This window comes from Ovis canadensis, chromosome Y (assembly GCF_042477335.2).
Source record: "Ovis canadensis isolate MfBH-ARS-UI-01 breed Bighorn chromosome Y, ARS-UI_OviCan_v2, whole genome shotgun sequence".
Taxonomy (NCBI): domain Eukaryota; kingdom Metazoa; phylum Chordata; class Mammalia; order Artiodactyla; family Bovidae; genus Ovis; species Ovis canadensis.
Window position 1 is genome coordinate 12,619,260 of NC_091271.1, and position 19,174 is coordinate 12,638,433.

General features: G+C 51.5%; 1 pseudogene; it reads right to left on the reverse strand.

The window, feature by feature from the left end:
* Positions 1-6,809: 6,809 nt before the first annotated feature.
* Positions 6,810-17,500, reverse strand: LOC138431313 (testis-specific Y-encoded protein 1-like; annotated as a pseudogene).
* Positions 17,501-19,174: the final 1,674 nt, after the last annotated feature.

Below are 19,174 nucleotides of genomic sequence, written 5' to 3' on the forward strand. Positions count from 1 at the left end.
TGATCCCACTTAGAACGTGTTTGCTCAGTGAGATAACCGGGTTCGATTCCCTTGCTTCAGTGCTTCTACTGGCCAGAGACTATGTACCTTTCCCTAAGAACTTCAACTGTCCAACTTCTGTCCAACTTCTGTCACCTGGCTAGGTCAGTTACAATAGCTCCTACTCACAAGCGTACTGGCAGGGATTTCTACGTGCACATGTGCACAAACATACATGTGTACACAGTAACATCGCTGAGAGGAAACTTGTCCATATGCAGAAGTACAAGCTTGCTTTTTCAGGAACATGAAGTTTGGTAAGCCCCCACAATTCTTTGTCCTTGTTTTTTCGCTTGCTCATCGATCATGTCATGTTACACTTCTAACTCTGTGCCTTTTCCTCAAAGGTTACACAATCATGGCATTTGCTATTGACAGGGTCTGGCCTGCAGAGCAGCAGGCAGGGTTGGGAGTTCTTGCCATGAACAGCTGTATAACATGTGTCTGCCTTCTGCATTCTCCCATCACCTTGGGCAGCTTCACAGTACCAGTCACGCTGGCCTGATCCATTGCCTGTGCATTCCTTCAGGGGACCAGAAAACAAGGACCTCTGAGCTCAGCTGACTTGAAGAACTGCTTTCTCGGTGTGCACCTATCTAGGTCATTCCTTGTCAATGTTGTGCCCCTCTTGCTAGCCTACCCCCCCTTACAGCCCACAACATTCTGAATGAGGCCCCCTGTTCTTCCTATCTGTGTAGCTTTCTGTGTGTACCATTTCCTGTGCCCCCATGTGCTATCTCCATGTAGCAGGAAAAGGCCAGAAACGCCTGAGCCTCCAAAAGCCCCCGGAGACTGTGACAGGCCTGGTTCTGATCCAAGGTTGTGAAAAAGGTACACATGGATACAGGGTCTCTTCCGATACCAAGAATGGAACCGGAGGCCATAAAAGTAAGGTGGCATCCCTACACGTCTTCCTTTCTGTTTAACACTACCCATGCACATGGAGTCCCCAAACAAATGATGCCCTGGGAAACCTGCAGTTTCTGGGCCCAGAGCTAATGCCTCCATTGGACAGAAAGCAGTGTTACTATCTCAAATGGACCAAGAGGGCTTGAACCACCCATGCCCCAGTGATTTGCTAAATGCCAAGGCTCTCTTTCAGTTGCTCTCATTAGGCCCAGGTAGGACTCCCTACAGGCACGCATCCCTGCTTCCCTACACAGCACCCGTGCCAAGGAAGCCAGTGCCCGGTTGGGCCCAGGGACATCCAAGACGGTCACCTGGAAGGCAGCATCCCTGTGAGTGTCACCTGGGTGCAGATCCCCTACAACACAATCAGAGATCTGCTCCAGCAAGACTACCAGAATCCTCTTACAGGTGCAGACGTGCACCTTTGCCCTTCAGGCCCCCAAAGCCAGGGGCAAGACTCCAAAGAAAAGGAGGAATTCATGTCAGAACTTTCAGCACGGACCATGGGGTATCTTTGGCAGGAACACTATTGCCTAGAGTCTAGACCCTGAAAACCAGCAGGTCCTGAACTACCCCAGGGGCTTCTCTGTCTTCCCACTCTCCTGAGGTCCCTTGGGACATGCAGTTTGCCCACCGCCCTTGTCTTTTCTCTGTTCCCTCCCTCACAGGCATATCCTGGCAGAGGATCACAGGTAAACCCACTTGCACTTTCCTCGCCTTTTGGCACTGCCAGGGAGGCAGGCTGTAAGTGCCTGGAGGCACGCCACGCTTACAGCATGTCTCTCCTAGGATGCCTGTGGTTTTGCAGGTACAGCATACTTTAGCACATCTCATGTTTTGTGTCACATCGTGCCAGTGTGTGCCACCCTCAGGGAGGGCGTGTGCTGGCTGCTGGGCTGATCCGGGGCAGCACTGGTCCAGGACCTTCCCAGTTGTCCTTTTCACATGTGTGTAGATCAAGTCTCCAGTGCAGTAGGCAATCTATGACTCTTTCTCCTTCAGCTCTCTGCCCATCTTGGCAGGACATTAGCCTCACCATCCCGGGTCTTGCCATAGCCATGTCCACCATTTCCACAGGCCAGCCCACGGCCCCACACACTGAGGGCTCCATAGGCAGTGGTTTCAAAGCCCCACCCCACATGATTTGCTCTGGGTGAACGCTTAGACCATGAACCCCCTCTTCCTGGTCCAAACACACACAACAACATGGTAGAACTGATGAGCATGTTTTGTATCTGGTCTAATTGCAGATATCTGGAGCCGCAGTCTGGAGTTATCACTGGCCATCCTTTCCTCGTTCCCATCCTGGGCAGGATCAATGCAGAGATACGGCGACAAACCACCTTCAGCCTGGTCGCCTCATGACTCCTCTTCTGGTTGCTCAGCACCTTCTCTCCTGCCACCTTCATCTCTGCCTCTGCCCTGGGCCGGACACACACACACACACAGCCAGCATAAATAAGCACAAGTGTGTATACACACACATGCTCAGCACGGGGACACAAATTCAAACGGGGAACATAGGAGGTGAAGACGACTGAGGCCAGCAATGTCGGAGATGGCGACGGTATGCACCATGTCCTGCCCTTGGGGCTCTCCACAAACTCTTCCATATTTTCCCAAGGCAGCCTGAAGCCACTTCCAGCGCAGCATGTTTGGTGGTTGTGAGACACTGTGTGGTGAATGTGGAAATTCACAGTGTTAGGTAAAAGACGACCAGGTACACCAAAAAATGTTTACCGGGCTTTAATGGCGAAGCGCTCCTGGGCGAGGTTCCCGGACCCGAACGGGGCAGGTCGAGGAAATCCGCGCGCCGGGACCATGTTGGAAATTTGTTTGTATATGCACCTTGCGAGGGATGGCTGGGCTAGCGGATGGAGGTTTGGATAGGCTGCTGGTTCATGGAGTCACGAGCTGATAGGTTTCTCTGTGCGGCTGGGGCGGGGCAGCTTTAGCTGGTGTAGTCTGCTGTCATTGGTCCTGGCATCTGGGAGGCTCCCTCCGTTAGGGACTGAGGAGGGGGCGGCTCGTCATGGCAACCAGCGAAGTGTGCTGTCATTGGTCCCTGGGATCTGGGAGGATCCGCCATTAGGGACTTTCTCGCCGGCGGGAGGGAGAGGAGGGGTGGCCCATCATGGCCCCCGGGGTCCGACCTTACACACAGAAGATCCCAAAGTCAGCACACAGGTGCACTGGGAACCCGGAGAGGACACCTTTTCAATGATAGGCCTTCCCAGGGTAAGGGGCAGGAGTGAAGTGCCCAGGCAATCTCAAACTCAGTGAGCAGCAGGAGGCCAGGGGATGAAAGGACCCACAAAGGATGATTCTGACAAAGATACTTAATACACACTGCCTCTGGTAGTATCACCTGGACTCTGGTGCTGCCACCACAGCTGATTTGATGGAGACTTGCTTCACTCACAGACACACTAAGTCCCCAAATAGACAGTCTCAGGAGGTCACCTGCTACATGCCCGGCCCAAATTCAGGCTCCACAGCCAGCTTCCATGAGTCTGAGCATCCCCATTTGGGAAAGGACAGTGTCCCTGTAGTATCACACGACTGTCCCTTCAGGGCCCACCTTCAGACCCCATCTCCACACGTTTCTGTCAGTTACTCTCATGGAAGAACCTTCCTGCCCAGGGTACTACTTCAGGGGATCGTCCCACACATCTTGGCCGACAGTCTGCTAGCGGTACGAGCAAGGTGAGCCAGCAGACAAGAATCTCAAAGTGAATTGCTAACTGTTCAGGCCCAAAGCAACCACACCTCAGCAATCCTGTTCAGTTCTGAGCAGTTGTGACCTGACAACCAGCCGAGAAAGTTAAGGCTCCTGGTGTCCATGCTGCGGCTGGATGCTGCCCGTTCAAAGTTCCAGAACCAGTGGACAGGAGTGGAACAACGTGCCCTGTACCCTACAGAGAGACAGGGGAGATGGGTGTGGATCCCCCAGGTGGACAGTCCACAACCTTGCACACCCACACTCATCACCCCAGCAACCACGTTTCACAAGTGATGCCAAGGTAATTCTACTTAGTGGTCACTGTGTTCAAGAAGTAGGGGGGTCCTGAAAGGAAAATATCAACTTGCAATGGGACGATGGATGGCTCCGCAACAGCACCTGTCAGGATAGGGAGGAGGGAAAGGGTTCCTGCGCCGGCTCCTCTTCCTGAGCAGCAGACTTCAAAGAGCAGCAGAAAGGATACAGCTATGGCCCAGAAGCAAGGGATGTCCCAGATGATGACGGTCCTCCAAGCCAAGTCAGACTTCCTCCTCTGATGGTTCTTGCACGTGAACTGGAAGTAGGCCCTGCAGTTTTTCTTATGCGCAGAGCTCAGTTCCACCAGCAGGGCAGCCAGTGCCTGCAGCGCATCTTGCCCTGGAAGCTCAGTAGTGCTCCTGGGCATTTCCTGGCCCTGCTCCCCTACCGTCTTTTCAGCTCCTGGGAGAACCCTACTGCTGCTCCTCATCTGCTACAACCTCCACCTCCTCCATGACGTCTTCTGCAAGCAGCTGGAACAACCACCTAATCCCAACCAAGTCTCCGTCCACCAGGGGTTCACCATCGTCCACCGCCTCCACCCTGCATAGGGTGGCTCCTTTGCCTGTCATGACAACTAGTGGCTGCAAGGTCCCAGCCTCACAAAGCCTCAGGATGGCAGGCTGCCAACCCCACCGCCCTGAAACCGGGGCTCGCAACTAGGAAGGTCTGGAGTCCCAGGATGCTCCTGCATTCCTCTGACGGCCTTTCACACGCCTCTTGGCCCTGGTCGTGACCCCAGGCTGGGGCAGATGCGAAGCGACGGGACATAATAGCAGAACAAGTGGTGTGCAAATGCGGCCTAGGCTTCAGGAATCCTGTGGGACCCTCTAGCCCTTTGGCGGCGGGAAGTGAGGGGGATGGTAGGGAAGCGGGGGCCGGTGTTTGTCCGGTGGCCTGAGGCTGAAGAAAGGGGTGGCAGACAGCGCGGGACAGGGTGAACAGGCCCTGGGGAAATCAGCCAAATAGGCGGATCCCTAGGCTGTGAGCCACGCACAGGCTGCTGGCTCAAATCTAGTCCAATGGCCGAGAGCGTGGTGGGTGGCACCCTTGTGGACACGCCCCTCAAACGTAGGGCATCTTCCACGGTTCCTGTTCGTCGGCACACCATATACTGCTCCAGAGAGGTAATGGGTTTTGCATCTGCTGATACCCCAGGCGCTGTCCTTTACCAGGTTCTGGAAATTCCAACGATGGGTTCCTGCTTTGCAGTCTGAACAGCACACTCCTGTGTCCCTCAGGACCCTCAATAACTGAGAACTCTCTCTGAGTATCCAAAGGATAAACAGGGGCTCCACGTGGCCGGATAATTTTCTCCATGGGACAGAGAACCTGTTGTTGTCCGGATGCTAGGGGAGAAGGGAAAAACCCCACTGTTGGCTACAGTTGATCTCCACGGTTCAGGGACACCAGAGCCTTAGGGTACAGAGCTCGCTCTGTGTCTCTTCATCTCTGCTTCCGGCATAGCACTGTTTTGGGCAAACCTTCTATGTGTGTACCAAGGGCTGGTGTCTGTTTGTCTCCACCTCTCTAAGTGGTGCTCTTGCTGTCGGCCACTCTGTGGACACCAGTGCTCATACGAGACGTTTATATGAGAAGGCAAGCCCTTCCCCTCCTTAGTGAGTTGCACCCATGGGAGATCAGACTTTGTCAGTCCACACATTCGGAGAGTGGATTCTCAAACTTGAAAGTCAACAGTGGGAGGTCACTGCTGAATTGCAGAAGGTGCGGTGCGACCCTCCCTCCCTCGCTGCACAGACGTGAATGCTGCAAAGGCCTCAGGTGGCTTGGCCACACTTTGCACAGATGGAGAAATGGGGCATGCCCTGGGGCCTGAGGGAACTCCCTGAACATTATTTGAATGCCTGCCAGGGAGATGGTAAGGGCAGCTCCCCATTAAGTTCCATGACCCACTGGTGCCAGAAACATGCACGGCTGCCAATTTACCCTATCGAGGCCCTTTCCAAGTGGTTCTGTTCTCCATGTGAGAACACATTCAAGCCTGCCCAGTCACCCAAGCCTGTGGGGCTGGGAGCAGCAAGAGGATCAACCTAAGCCATCCATCCTATAGTCCTGATACCCAATATATGTGTTCTGCAAAGAGTACAAAGAGTGATGATTCAGACTGGAAGACTGCAGGTAGCAGGTGCTTATGCTGTAGTTCTGGTCCATCACTGAAACCACACGAAAAAGGCAAGGGTTGCTCATGCTCATGGTAAGGTCAGGGAAAGTATGCCTGGCACTTGGGAAGGATGGAAAGGCCCTTGTATCCGGGTGTTCAAGGGGCTGTGGGGTCACCCACCATGGCTTCTGTGTCTGGGATTGCAGCCTGTTCTGTGTCTCAGATCTTCTGCACTCTCACTGGTCGCCCCCAGGCACTTTCTTCCGGCCTCTCCTTTCTGCCAGGCATCCTTCCTGTACCACTGTGATTCCACTCAGGACTTGCTCACTCAGTGAGTTAACGGGGATCAGTAAGTACCCTGGCTTCAGTGCTTCTGCTAGCTAGAGTCTACGTACCTTTTCCTATGGCTTTCATGTTTTTGCTATTCAACTTCCATCACCTGGTTAGGTCAGTTCTGACAGCTCATACTCATAAACGTACTGGCAGGTGCATCTGCACGCACATGCGTGAACACACTAACGTCCCTGCGAGGAAACTTGCACATATGCAGAAGTACAAGCTTTCTTCCCCAGGAACATGAATTTTGGTAAGCACCTGACTTTCTTTGTCCTGGCTGTTTTCTTTCACTTGCTCATCAATCATGTCAGGTTGCACTTCTAACTCTGTGACAGCTCCAAGAGTGCTTGAACCACCCATGCCTCACTGATTTACTAAATGCCAAGACTCCCTTTCAGTTGCTCTCATTAGGGCCAGGTAGGTCTTCATACAATCAGCTATACCTGCTTGCCCACAGAGCTGAAGTGCCAATGAAGCCTGTCCTTGGTTGGGCCCAAAGACATCTAAGACAGTCACTGGGAAGGCAGGGTCCATCTGAGTGTCACCTGGGGCAGAACCGCTATGACAAAATCAGAGAATCTGCTCCAGCAAGACTGCCAGAATCCTCCCTCAGGTGCAGCCGTGCTCCTTTGCCCGTCTAGACCCACAGCCAGTAGCATGAACCCACAGGAAAGAAGGAATTCATGTCAGGGCTTTCAGCATGAGCCATGGGTTGGTCATCTTTGGCAGGACAGCTATTGCCTAGACCCTGGCCCTGAAAACCAGCAGGCTTCAAATTGACCCCAGTGGCTTCCCTGTCTCCCACTCTCCAGAGGTCCCTTGGGAAATGCAATAAGCCCACCATTCTTGCTTCCTCCCTGTTCCCTCCCTCACAGGCACATCTTGGCATAGAGCCACATACGGACACCTGCACTTTCTTTGCCTATCTGCACTGCCAGGGAGGCTGGAAGTGCCTGGAGGCATGCCACATTCACACCCTGTCTCTCCAAGGATGCCTGTGGTTTTTCATGGACAGCCTACCGTAGCTCATCTTGTGTTGTGCATCACATAATGTGAGTGTGTGCCACCCTCATGGAAAGAGTGTGCTGGCTGATGGGCTGATCCTGGGCAGCACAGGCCCAGGACATTCCTGGTTCTCCTCACGTGTGTGGAACAAGACTCCAGTGCAGCAGACAATCTGTGCCTCATTCTCCTTTGGGTTTCTGCCCTTCTCTGCAGGACCTTAGTCTCCTCACCATCCCAATCCTGCCGTAGCCACGTTCACATTTCCACAGAACGGCCCATGTGCCCACATACTGAGGGCTCCACAGCCAGTGGTTTCAAAGTCCCAGCCCATCTGATTTGTCCTGGGTGAATCCTCAGACCATGTAACCCCTCTTCCTGGTCCAAACAAACACAATAGCAAGGTAGAAATGGTGAGTGTGTTTTTGTATTTGGTCTTCATCTCTGCGTCTGCTCTAGGCCGGACACACACACACACACACACACACGCACACACACACACACAAACACATCCGACAAGCACATGTGTGTATGCACACCCATGCTCAGCATGGGGACACAAACCCAAACAGGAAACAAAGGTATTTCAGGAGCCTGTGTTCCCTGTTTGTGTTTGTGTCCCCATGCTGAGCATGCATTTGTATACACGCATGTGTTGGTGTCGGCTGTGTGTGTGTGTGTGTGTGTGTGTGTGTGTGCATTTGTCTGGCCCAAGGAAGATGTAGATATGAAGGCGACAGGAGAGCAGGTGCTGAGCAACCATAAGAGGAAGCACGAGGCGTCCCCAGTCTAAGGGTGGTTGGTCGCTGCAATGTCGGAGATGGAGTCAGTAGGCACCATGTCCTGTCCTTGTGGCTTCCTGTCCACCTCCTCCCCGAGCTCTTCCATATTTTCCCAAGTTAGCCTGAAGCCGCTTCCAATGCAGCATGTGTGGTTGTGCTGAGCCACCGAGCGGTGGGTGTGGAAATTCACAGAAGATCCCAAAGTAAGCACACAGGTGCACTGGGACCCCGGAGAAGATGCCCTTGCAATGATAGGCCTTCCCAGGGTAAGGGGTGGGAGTGTAAGGCGCAGGCAATCTCAAACTCAGTGAGCAACAGGAGGCCGGGGGATGGCAGGACCCATGGAAGGATGATTCTGACAAAGAAACTTAGTTCACCCTGCCTCTAGTAGTATCACCTAGGACTCTCACTCCGCAACCACAACTGATTTGAGGGGACTTGCTTCAGTCACAGACACACTGAATCCCTAAGCCCCCAGTCTCAGCAGGCCACCTGCTACATGCATGGCCCAAATTCAGGCTCCACAGCCAGCTTGCATGAGACTGAGCATCCCCATTTGGGAAAGGACAGTGTCCCGGCTGGTACACAGCTGTCCCTTCATGGCCTACCTCCAGACCCCTTCACCACATGTGTTTCTGTCATGGAAGAATCTTCCCCCCTGGGGTAGACCTTCAGGGGATCATCCCACTCGTCTTTGCTGATCATCTGCTGGCAACACTTTGCTGCTGAGCAAGGTCAGCCCTGGGCTGACCAGGATCTGAACCCTCACATGAGCAGCCAAGAACTCCAATAACAGTCATTAACTATATGGAGGACAAAAACAATACCACCTCAGCAATCCTGTTTGATTCTGGGCAGTTGTGGCCTGACAACCAGTTGAGAAAGTGAAGGCTCCTGGTGTCCAGCCTGCAGCTGGTGCTCCCTGTTCAAAGTCCCAGAACCAACGGACTGGAGTGGAACGATGTGCCCTATACCCTGCGGGAAGAGAGGGGAGATGGGTGTGGATCCCATAGGTGGATCATCCACACCCCTGCACACCCACAATCATCATTCCCGGACTCACGTTTTACCAGTGATGTCAAGGTAATACTCCTTAATGATCACTGTTTTCAGGAAATAGAGGTGGTCCCGAAAGGAAAAGATCAGCTTGCTGCATGACCGTGGATGGCTCACACCTGAACCTGCAAGGGTAGGGAGGAGGGAAAAGGTGCAAGGTTCTAGGGTCCTCAGCTTGCCTCCCAGGCAGGCATTAACAGCATCCACGAAGCCTCTCCAAACTCTCACAGTGTAGGAACATGGATAACATGATGCTCCCACACCACACCAAATCCCATACCCACCTGTGCTCAGTCTCCCTCACTGACATTCAAGTCGATCATGTAGCTGAGAAAGTCTTTATCTTGGTCGCTGATCATGACAGAAACTTGAGGGTGGTTCATAATCTGCTTGAGGTTAAGGAGCCATTTATGCCACATGCTGGGCCAAGAAGAGCCAGGAGCATCAGCCCTAGTCTGGGGTGGAAGAAGGACACGGGAACAGGTATCTTCGAGGATGCTGGGCACTTCTGCTTACCCAGCCACTACTGATGAGCTCAAGGCCCTGCCATACCATCAGACAAGCTCATGGCTCTGTGTTCCTGATGGTGTTCTGCATCTGAGGTGGTCTGCATTCCCCAAGCAGGGGCTGTTTCTGATAGCTGTTATTTCCCAGACCTGTGTATGCTGGGTATTGGCATGTCACTGCTTACATGGTAGGACTTACAGTCATTGTGACAATCCGTGTCTGAAAGCAAAGGGGTTGGTGTTGGCTAGCGTACGTGTACATATGTTGTGTGGGTTTGTGTATGTGCATGTGAGACTCCCATATCTAAGTTGTTTTCGGAATCATTCACCTTTACAACAATAACTGTCAGCTAAGGCTGCTCTGGTGTACTGTCTCTGGTCATTTCTGACTTAGAGGCTATTCCTTCTCAGATGGAGACCTGAGGTAGACACACAAAGTCATGGCTGCGACCCTTACAGGTGTGGCCCTGCCCGGGCTCTACTCAGCTGTGCCTTTGGAGCCTGCCCCAGTACCACACTTTCTTCAGGGTCCACCAGCACCCATCTTGTGCCCTTGCCTCTGCACCTCCCCCTCCTCCTGAGCAGCAGACCCCTAGGAGTAGCAGAAAGGATACCACTTTGGCCCAGAAGCCAGGGATGCCCTGGATGATGGTGCTCCCCTGAGCCAAGTCACGCTTCCTCCTCTCCTGGCTCTTGCACATGAACCAAACGTAGGCCCTGCAGGTTTTCTCAGGCTCAGAGCTCAGTTCCACTTGCAGGGTCGCCAGTGCCTGCAGCACATCTAGTGCCGGGAGCTCACTCGGGCCTCCAGGCCTTTCCTGGCACTGCTCCTCCACCGTCTTCTCCTCCAGCTCCAGGGAGGACCCCTGTTGCTGCTCCTCATCTGGCACAACCTCCACATCCAAAATGATGTCCTCTGCAAGCAGCTGGTACACCCGTCTGATCCTTACCATGTCTCTATCCCCCTGGGCCTTGCCGTCCTCTCCTGCCTCCACTCTGAAGAGGGTGGCATCTTCGCCTGGTGTGACCGCTGGTGGCTGCAACTTCCCAGCCACGCACAGCGTCACCAGGACAGGCCACGGGGCCCCATCCCCCTGAGCACCCAGGCTCACCACTAAGAAGGTCCGGGGTCTCAGGACGCTCCCGCATTCCTCTGACTGCCTCTCACACTCCTCTTGGCTCTGGCCATGACAGTAGCACCACAGCGAGTGGTGAGCAACGGTGCCCCAGGGTGCATAATCCTGTGGGGCCCACTAGCGTTTTTCGTGTGGGGAGTGTGGGGCATGGCTCAGAGGCTATGGCTGGTGTGTGTGTTGGGTGGCCTGAGACTATAGAAACGGGTGGTGGCAACCCAGGACAGGGTAAACGGGCCCTGGGACATCAGCCAAACAGGCGGGGCCCTAGGCTGTGAGCCACGCACAGGCAGCTGACCCAAATCTAGACCAACGGCTGAGAGGGTAGAGGACAGCACACTATGGACACGCCCCTAGACTGGATGTCATCTTCCGTGGTTTCTGGGATCCAGCTCCACTACATGGCCAGATTCTGTTCCATAGAACTAGCAGGTTTTGCATCTGCTGCTACCTCAGGTGCTGTCATTGATCTGGATCTGGAAATTCCAACCACGGATTCCTGACCCACAATCCAAACAGCACACTCCTGTGTCCCACAGGACCTTCAATAACTGGGAGCTCTCCCTGAGTATCCAAAGGATACACAGGGGTGCCAAGTGGCTGGATACTTTTCTCCATGGGACTGACAGACTGTTGCTGGCCGGATGCTAGGGGAGTAGGGAAAAACCCCACCGTTTGCTACGTTGATCTCTGTTGTTCAGGGACACCAGGACCTTAGGGTACAGAGCTCTCTCTTTGTCTCTTTGTCTCTGCTTTGGCATAGCACTGTTTGGAGCAATCCTTCCTTGTGTGTGCCAGGGCTGGTGTCTGTGTGTCTCCATCTCTTTAAGTGGTGCCGTTGCCGTTTCCCACTGTATGAACACCAGCACTTATAGGAGAAGCTTATCCTTGGAGTGAAGGCAAGCCCTTCTCCTCCTGAGTGAGTTGCACCAACGGGAGATTGGACTCTTTTAGTCCACAGGATTGGAGAGTGCTTTCTCAATCTTGAAAGCCAACCGTGGGCAGTCACTGCTGAACTGCAGAAGGTGTCAGGTAACCCTCCCTCCCTCACTGGACAGACATGAACGCTGCACAGGCCTGAGGTGGCTTGGCCACACTTTTCACAGAGGGAGAAATGGGGCATGCTCTGCTGGCATGAGGAAGCTCCCTGAACCTTGTTCAAATTCCTGCCAGTGAATTGCTAAGGACAACTCCCTGTTAAGTTCCGTGACTCACTGGTGCTGGAGACATGTACGTCTGCCCATTTACCCTATCAAGTCCCTTTCAAGTGGTTCTTTTCTCCATCTGAGAGCAGGTACCAGCCTGCCCAGTGACCCAATCCTGTGGGGCTGGGAGCAGCAACAGGAGCAATCTAAGCCATCCATCCTATAGTCCTGACCCCCTGTATATGCTTTCTGCAAAGAGTACAAAGAGCGATGTTTCAGACTGGAAGACTGTGCAGGTAGCAAGTGCCTATGTTGCCGTGCTTGTCCATTTCTGAAACCTCACATAAATGGCAAGTGTTGCTCATGCTCATGGTAAGGTCAGCGAAAGAATGCCCAGCATTCGAGAAGGATGGAAAGGCCTTTGTAGCTGCATGTCCAAGGGGCTGTGGGGTCACCCACTGCGGCTTCTGTGTCTGGGATTGCAGTCTGTTCTGTGTCTTGGATCCTCTGCACTCTCACTGGTGGCCCTCAGTCAATTTCTTTCTGCCTCTCCTTTCTGCCAGGCTTCCTGGGTGCACCACTGTGATTCCACTTAGAAGTTGCTCACTCAGTGGGATAACAGGCATTGGTACCCTGGCTCCAGTGCTTCTGATGGCCCGAGTATGTACCTTTCCCTATGGCTTTCATGTTTTCGCTATTCAACTTCCGTCACTTAGCTAGGTCAGTTCTGACACTTCACATTCACAAGCGTACTGCCAGGCAATTTTGTGCACACATATGCACACGCATGCGTGTGCACACACTAATATCCCTGACAGGAAACTTGCAGGTATGCAGAAGTACAAGCTTTCTTCTGCAGGAACATGAGTTTTGGTAACCACCCGAATTTCTTGGTCCTGGTTATTTTCTTTCACATGCTCATCGATCATGTCAGGTTGCACTTCTAACTCTGTGATTTAGCCTCAAAGGCTACAAAATTTTGGCATTTGCTCTTGACAGGGACCAATCTGCAGAGAATTGGGCAGGTGGAAACGCTCGCCCTGGACAGCTGAGTGACCTGCCCCTGCGTTCTGCATTCTCCCATCACCTTGGACAGCTTCCCAGTACCAGTCAGGCTATTCTGATCTATTGTCTGTGCAATCCTTCAGGGGACCAGAAAACAAGGACGTATGGGCTCCGCTGACTTGGAGAACTGTCTTCTTGGTGTGCACCTATCTAGGTCATTCCTGGTCAATGTCTATGTCCCTTTTGCTAGCCTACCACCCCTTTGGGCCCACAACATTCTGAGTGAGGCCCCCTGTTCTTTCTATCTGTGTAGCTTTCTATGTGCACCTGTCTACCTGTGCTTCCAAGGGCTAGCTCCCTTTAGCAGGAAAAGGCCAAAGAGATGCCTGAGCCTCCAAGGGCCCCCAGGGACTGTGATGGGCCTCTGTGTGATCCAATTTTGTGAGGATTCGTGTTTATGTTTGTAAAGTAAAATAAATAAAAAATATAAAAATTAAAAAAAAAACAAAAACAAAAACAAATTCTTCCCTTAGATGAAGATTGTTTACAACCCAGTGTGTGTCCATTGGCTGGACATGGTCCTTGGAATTTTGCTGATGGGTTTGGATCCTAAACTTCAAAATGATGGCAGAAGGCAGAAAGACACTTAGACGTGGTTCTACGAAAGCAAGAAGAAATGCACTACTGCCAAAAAGATGACTCAGAGGGAACAATAATAGTCTTCTATCATTGGAAAAATATCATGGTCCCAGGGAGAGTAACTAGATAATATAAAAAGGATTCTTGGGAAGGAAAATTCGCACTCTCAGGAACATTTTCTGCGTCAGGACTTGTGAAATAGTGCTCCAAAAGAAGAGGCAGAAACTGTCTTCACTGAAACATGGAAAGTCAAGTGATAATTGAATATGATAAAACACTCCAGCTGGGCATCTCCAATCTACTTCTTGAAGATTAATTTGCCAAGATTTAGATTTAAGAAAGATCTTGAACTGTAGCCCAAGAATGAACAAGCTATTGCTGCATGGAAAACATAGATACGTCTCATTAAGTATAATGTTAAGTAAAGTAAGCTAGACACAAAGATGCATACTGTATGATTCCGTTCATGGAAAGGTCCAAAAGAGATAAAACTAATCTATGTGTTGAAAGTCAGATATCCTAGTTATCTTTGGAGTGCGGTGATTGGGAGAGACACAAGAGAGTTTTCAGGGTTGCCAGTGATGTTCTGTTTCTTGATTTGGAAGCTAATTACGTGGATGTGTTTAGTTTGTGAGTATCCATTGAACTGTACACTCATGATTTATGTATTTTTCTACATGAGTATTTCAATAAAAAGTTATAAAGCTTTAAAAATAAATAAAAATGTTGTGAGGAAGGTGCACATAGTTAGAGGGCCACTTCTGGTACAAGGCGTGCAACCTGAGGCCATAAAGATAAGGTGGCATTTCCACATGTAGTCCCTTCTGTTTGTGACTACCCTGACCCACGGAATCCCCAAACAGATGATGACCTGGGAAACCTGCCCTTACTGGGTCCAAAGCTCAGGCCTCCCTTGGGCAGATAGCAGCTTTTCTATCTCAAAAACAACACGAGGGCTTGATTCCAACCAACCACACTCACTGATTTGCTAAATGCGAATACGCTCTTCCAGTGGGTTTCATTAGGCCCAGGTAGGACTCCTTGCAGTCAGGCATCCCTGCTTACCTACAGAGCCCATGTGCCTAGGAAGCCAGTCCTCAGTTGGGCACAGGAATATCGAAGACGGTCAAACAGGACGCAGCTTCCCTCTGAGTTTCAAATGGTGCAAATTCCCTTTGAAAACATCAGGCAGCCTGCTCCAGCAAGACTGCTGGAAACCTCTCTCAGGTGCAGACACACACCTTTGCCCCTCAGGCCCCAAAAGCCACGGGCAAGGCCCAGATGAAAGAAAGAATTTACATCAGGGCTTCCAGCATGAGCCATGGGGTATCTTTGGCAGGACTTTCCCTAGGCCCTGAAAACCAGCAGGCCCCGAACTACCCCCAGGGGCTTCCCTGTCTCCCACTCTCCTGAGGTCCCTTGGGACATGCAATGGGCCCACCATCCTTGCTTCTTCCCTGTTCCCTCCCTCATAGGCACACCCCGGCAGAGGAGCACACGCGTACACCAACACCTGCACTTTCCTCGCCTTTCTGCACTACCAGGGAGACTGGAAGTGCCTGGAGGCATTCCGCACTCACACCTTGTCTCTCTTAGGATGCCTGTGGTTTTGAACGGACAACCTATCTTAGCATGTCTTGCATTTTCTGTCGCATCATGCCAGTGTGTGCCACCCTCATGGAGAGAGCGTGCTGGCTGATGGGCTGAGCCTGGGCAGCCCTGGTCCGGGACCTTCCCGGGTCTCCTTTTTATGTGTGTGGAACAAGCCTCCAGTGCAGCAGGCAATCTGTGTCTCTTTCTCCTTCAGGTCTCCTCCTTCTCAGCAAGACCTTAGTCTCCTCAACCATCCCAGGTCCTCTGTATCCACATCCACCATTTCCGCATGCCAGCTCATGTCCGCACAGACTGTGGGCTCCACAGGTGGTGGTTTTAAAGCCCTACACCGCCTGATTTGCCCTGGGTGAATCCAGAGACCATGCACCTGCTCTTCCTGGTCCTCACACATACTACAACACGGTGGAAATGGTGAGCGTCTTTCTGTATTTCGTCTAATTGCAGATTTCTGGAGCCAGGTTCCTGTGTTATTACTGGCCATCCTTTCCTCATTCCCATCCTGGACAGGGTCACTGCAGAGATACAGTGAGCAACCACCCTCAGATTTGTGATGCCTGTGTCTCCTCTTCTGGTTGCTTGGCATCTCCTCTCGTTGCCTTCATCTCTGCTTTTTCCCTGGACCAGATACACACACACACAAACACACATAAACACAGGCGACACAAGCATGTATGTGTATACAATTATAGGCTTGATACAGAGACGCAAATGTATACAGGGAACACAGGTGTTTCAGGAGCTGAAGGCACCATGTCCAGCACTGTTGGAGATGGTGTCAGGAGGCACCATGTCCTGCCCTTGGAGCTCCCTGTCCACCTCCTCCCTGAGCATTTCCGTATTTTCCGAAGGCAGCCTGAAGCAGCTTCCAGTGCAGCATGTGTGGCTGTGGTGAGACGCCGATTGGTGGATGTGTAAATTCACAGAAGATCCCAAAGTCACACACAGGTGCACTGGGACACTGGACAGGGTGCCGTTTCAATGATAGGCTTTCCCAGGGTAAGGGGCGGGAGTGTAAGGCACAGGCAATCTTAAACTCATTGAGTAACAGGAGGCTGGGGAATGGCTTGACCCACAGAAAGAAGATTCTGACAAAGATACTTAATTCATCCCTTTTCTAGTAGTATCACCTAGGACTATTGCACTGAGGGAGACTTGCTTCACTCACGGACAGACCGAGTTCCAAAGCCCTCAGTCTCAGCAGGTCATGTGCTACATGCAGGACCCAAAATCTGGCTCTGCAGCCAGCTTACATGAGCCTGAGCATCCCCATTTGGGAAAGGACAGTGTCCTGGCCACGACAGGGCTGTCCCTTCAGGGCCCACCTCCAGACACCCTCCCCACATGTGTCTCTGTCAGTTACCGCTCATGGCAGAACCTTCCTTCCTCGTGTAATACGTCACAGGACTGTCCCACATGTCTTCGCCAATGATCTGCTGGCAACACAAGCAAGGTCAGCCCAGGGCTGACCAGGCCCAAACACTCTCGTGAGCATCCAAGAACTCCAACATCAGTCATCAACAGTATGCAGGCCCAAAGCAACTCCACCTCAGCAATCCTGTTCGCTTCTGGGCAGTTGTGGCCTGACAACCAATTGAGAAATTTAAGGCTCCTGATGTCCAGCCTGCAGCTGGGTGCTCCTCATTCAAAGTCCAAGAACCAGTGGAGTGGAGTGGAGTAACGTGCCCTACACCCTGCAGAAAGACCGGGAACACAGGGGTGGATTCCGCAGGGGGATCATCCATCCCCTTACACACCTACACCTCCCTGAAGCCATGTCTTACCAGTGATGTCAAAGTAATGCTCCTTAATGATCACCATGTTCCAAAAGTAGGAGTTGTCCCTATAGGAAAAGATCAGCTTGCAGCTGGACCTTGGATGGCTCCGCTCCTGTGCCTTCCAGGACAGGGATGAGGGTAAAGGTGCAACCTTCTGGGTGCCTCAGCTTGTCTCCCAGGCAGGCATTAACAGTTAAACCTCTGCACATTCTCACATCACATGAACACAGATAACATGATCCCCCCAACTCCCCACCAAGCCCCATACCCACATGCCCTCACTGACCTTCAAGTCGATCTTGTAGCTAAGAAAGTCTTTATCTTGGTCGCCGATCATGACAAAAACTTGCGCGTGATTCATAATCTGCTTGAGGTCAAGGAGCCCTTCAGGCCACATGCTGGGCCAGAAGAGCCAAAAGCAACAGCCCTAGTCTTGAGTGGAAGAAGCACACTGGCATAGGAGCTTCCAAGGATGTTGGGTACTTCCACTTGCCCAGCCACCACTCACGTCCTCAGTCCCTGCCATACCATCAGACAGACTTAGGGCTCTGGGTTCCTTGTGGTGTTCTGCATCTGAGGTGGTCTGCATCCCCCAAGCAGGGGTTGTTTCTGACTGCTACTCTCCTCCTCCTGACTTGTGTGTGCTGGGTAGAGTAATGTCACCGCTTATCGTGTCAGGATTTGCAGTCCCTGTTGCACACTGTGTCTTCAGGCAAGGGGGTGGTGTGCATGTGTATGTGTGTGTGTATGTGTCTTCAGCAAGATAGCCCTAGGTCTCTGACCTGCTCCCTGTCTTCACAAAAGATGGCAGGCATGTGTCTGAATCCGTCTGGCACTCAGAGCAGATGAGAATAGCAGCCCCTTCCAGTTCCTCTTTGCTGGTGGACCACTTCGTGCCTTTGCATTGCACTAGTGGGAGCAACTACAGGGGCTCTGACTGACGGGCATGGGTCTTGGACTCCCGCACTCTCAGCTATTTCCCAGGATCATCAACATTTACAACAATAACTGTCTCTGGTGGCTGCTCTGGTGTACCGTCTCTCATCATCCCTGACCTAGAGGCCTCAGGTGCTGATCCTCCTCAGACGCAGGCCTGAGGGAGACATCCAAAGTCATGACTGTGACACTTAACAGCTGTGGCTCTAATGGACCCTTCTCAACTGTGCCTTTGGAGCCTACCTCTGCCTTGGACCACACTTCATTCAGGGGTCTCCCACGCCTCCCCTGTTCCCTTGTCCTGTGGCCTGACCTGTTTTAGCAGGATCTTCAGCACAATCATCTTGAAGGTGTCTTTGCCATTCTTTAATTTGGCTATAAAGCTGACAAATTTTAATAGCACAGTAACACAGTTTTTCTAATGTGCACAGTTAGAGTTTGATGAGCTCTTGGAGAGTTTCTTGGTTTCAGTTAGAAAGCCTTGCATTACTCTTAGGGCTCTAGAATCTTCTGAAACTGAAGGAAAGACTACAAGTATTCCAGACTAACTTGATTATGATATAGCTTTGTAAATACTTAAACAGATTCTGCTTCCCCGCCGCCCAAAAAATTACCCCTAACTCCTGAAGATCTTCATGATTTTATTGTGGGAATCTGGCAGAACTGAGATTTCTCAAGGCTTCGTGATTTCATCTATAAGTTTTTCTGACGTGAAAAACACATTGGAGTTAGTTTTTAAATTAGTGCTAGACACAGCAATCAGGGAAAAAGGAAGTAAAAGGAATACAGATTGGGAAAAAAAAATTTTTTTTTTTCCTCTTAGAAGATGACATGACCCTCCACACAGAGAACAATAAGGATGTCAGCAGAAAATTACTTGAGCTAATCAATGAATAGAGTATAGCTGCAGAATACAAAATTAATACTCAGGAATCCCTTTCATTCTGATACACAAGCAATGAGAAAGAGAACTTAAGGAAAGTATCTCATTCACCATCCAAGGAAGATAATCAAATATTTAGAAATATATTCCCCTAAAGAAAGCAAGAACCTGGCACAGAAAACGATAAAACCATGGTGAAATAAATCAAAGATGGCACAAATAGTTGAAGACGTATACCATGTTCTTGGATCA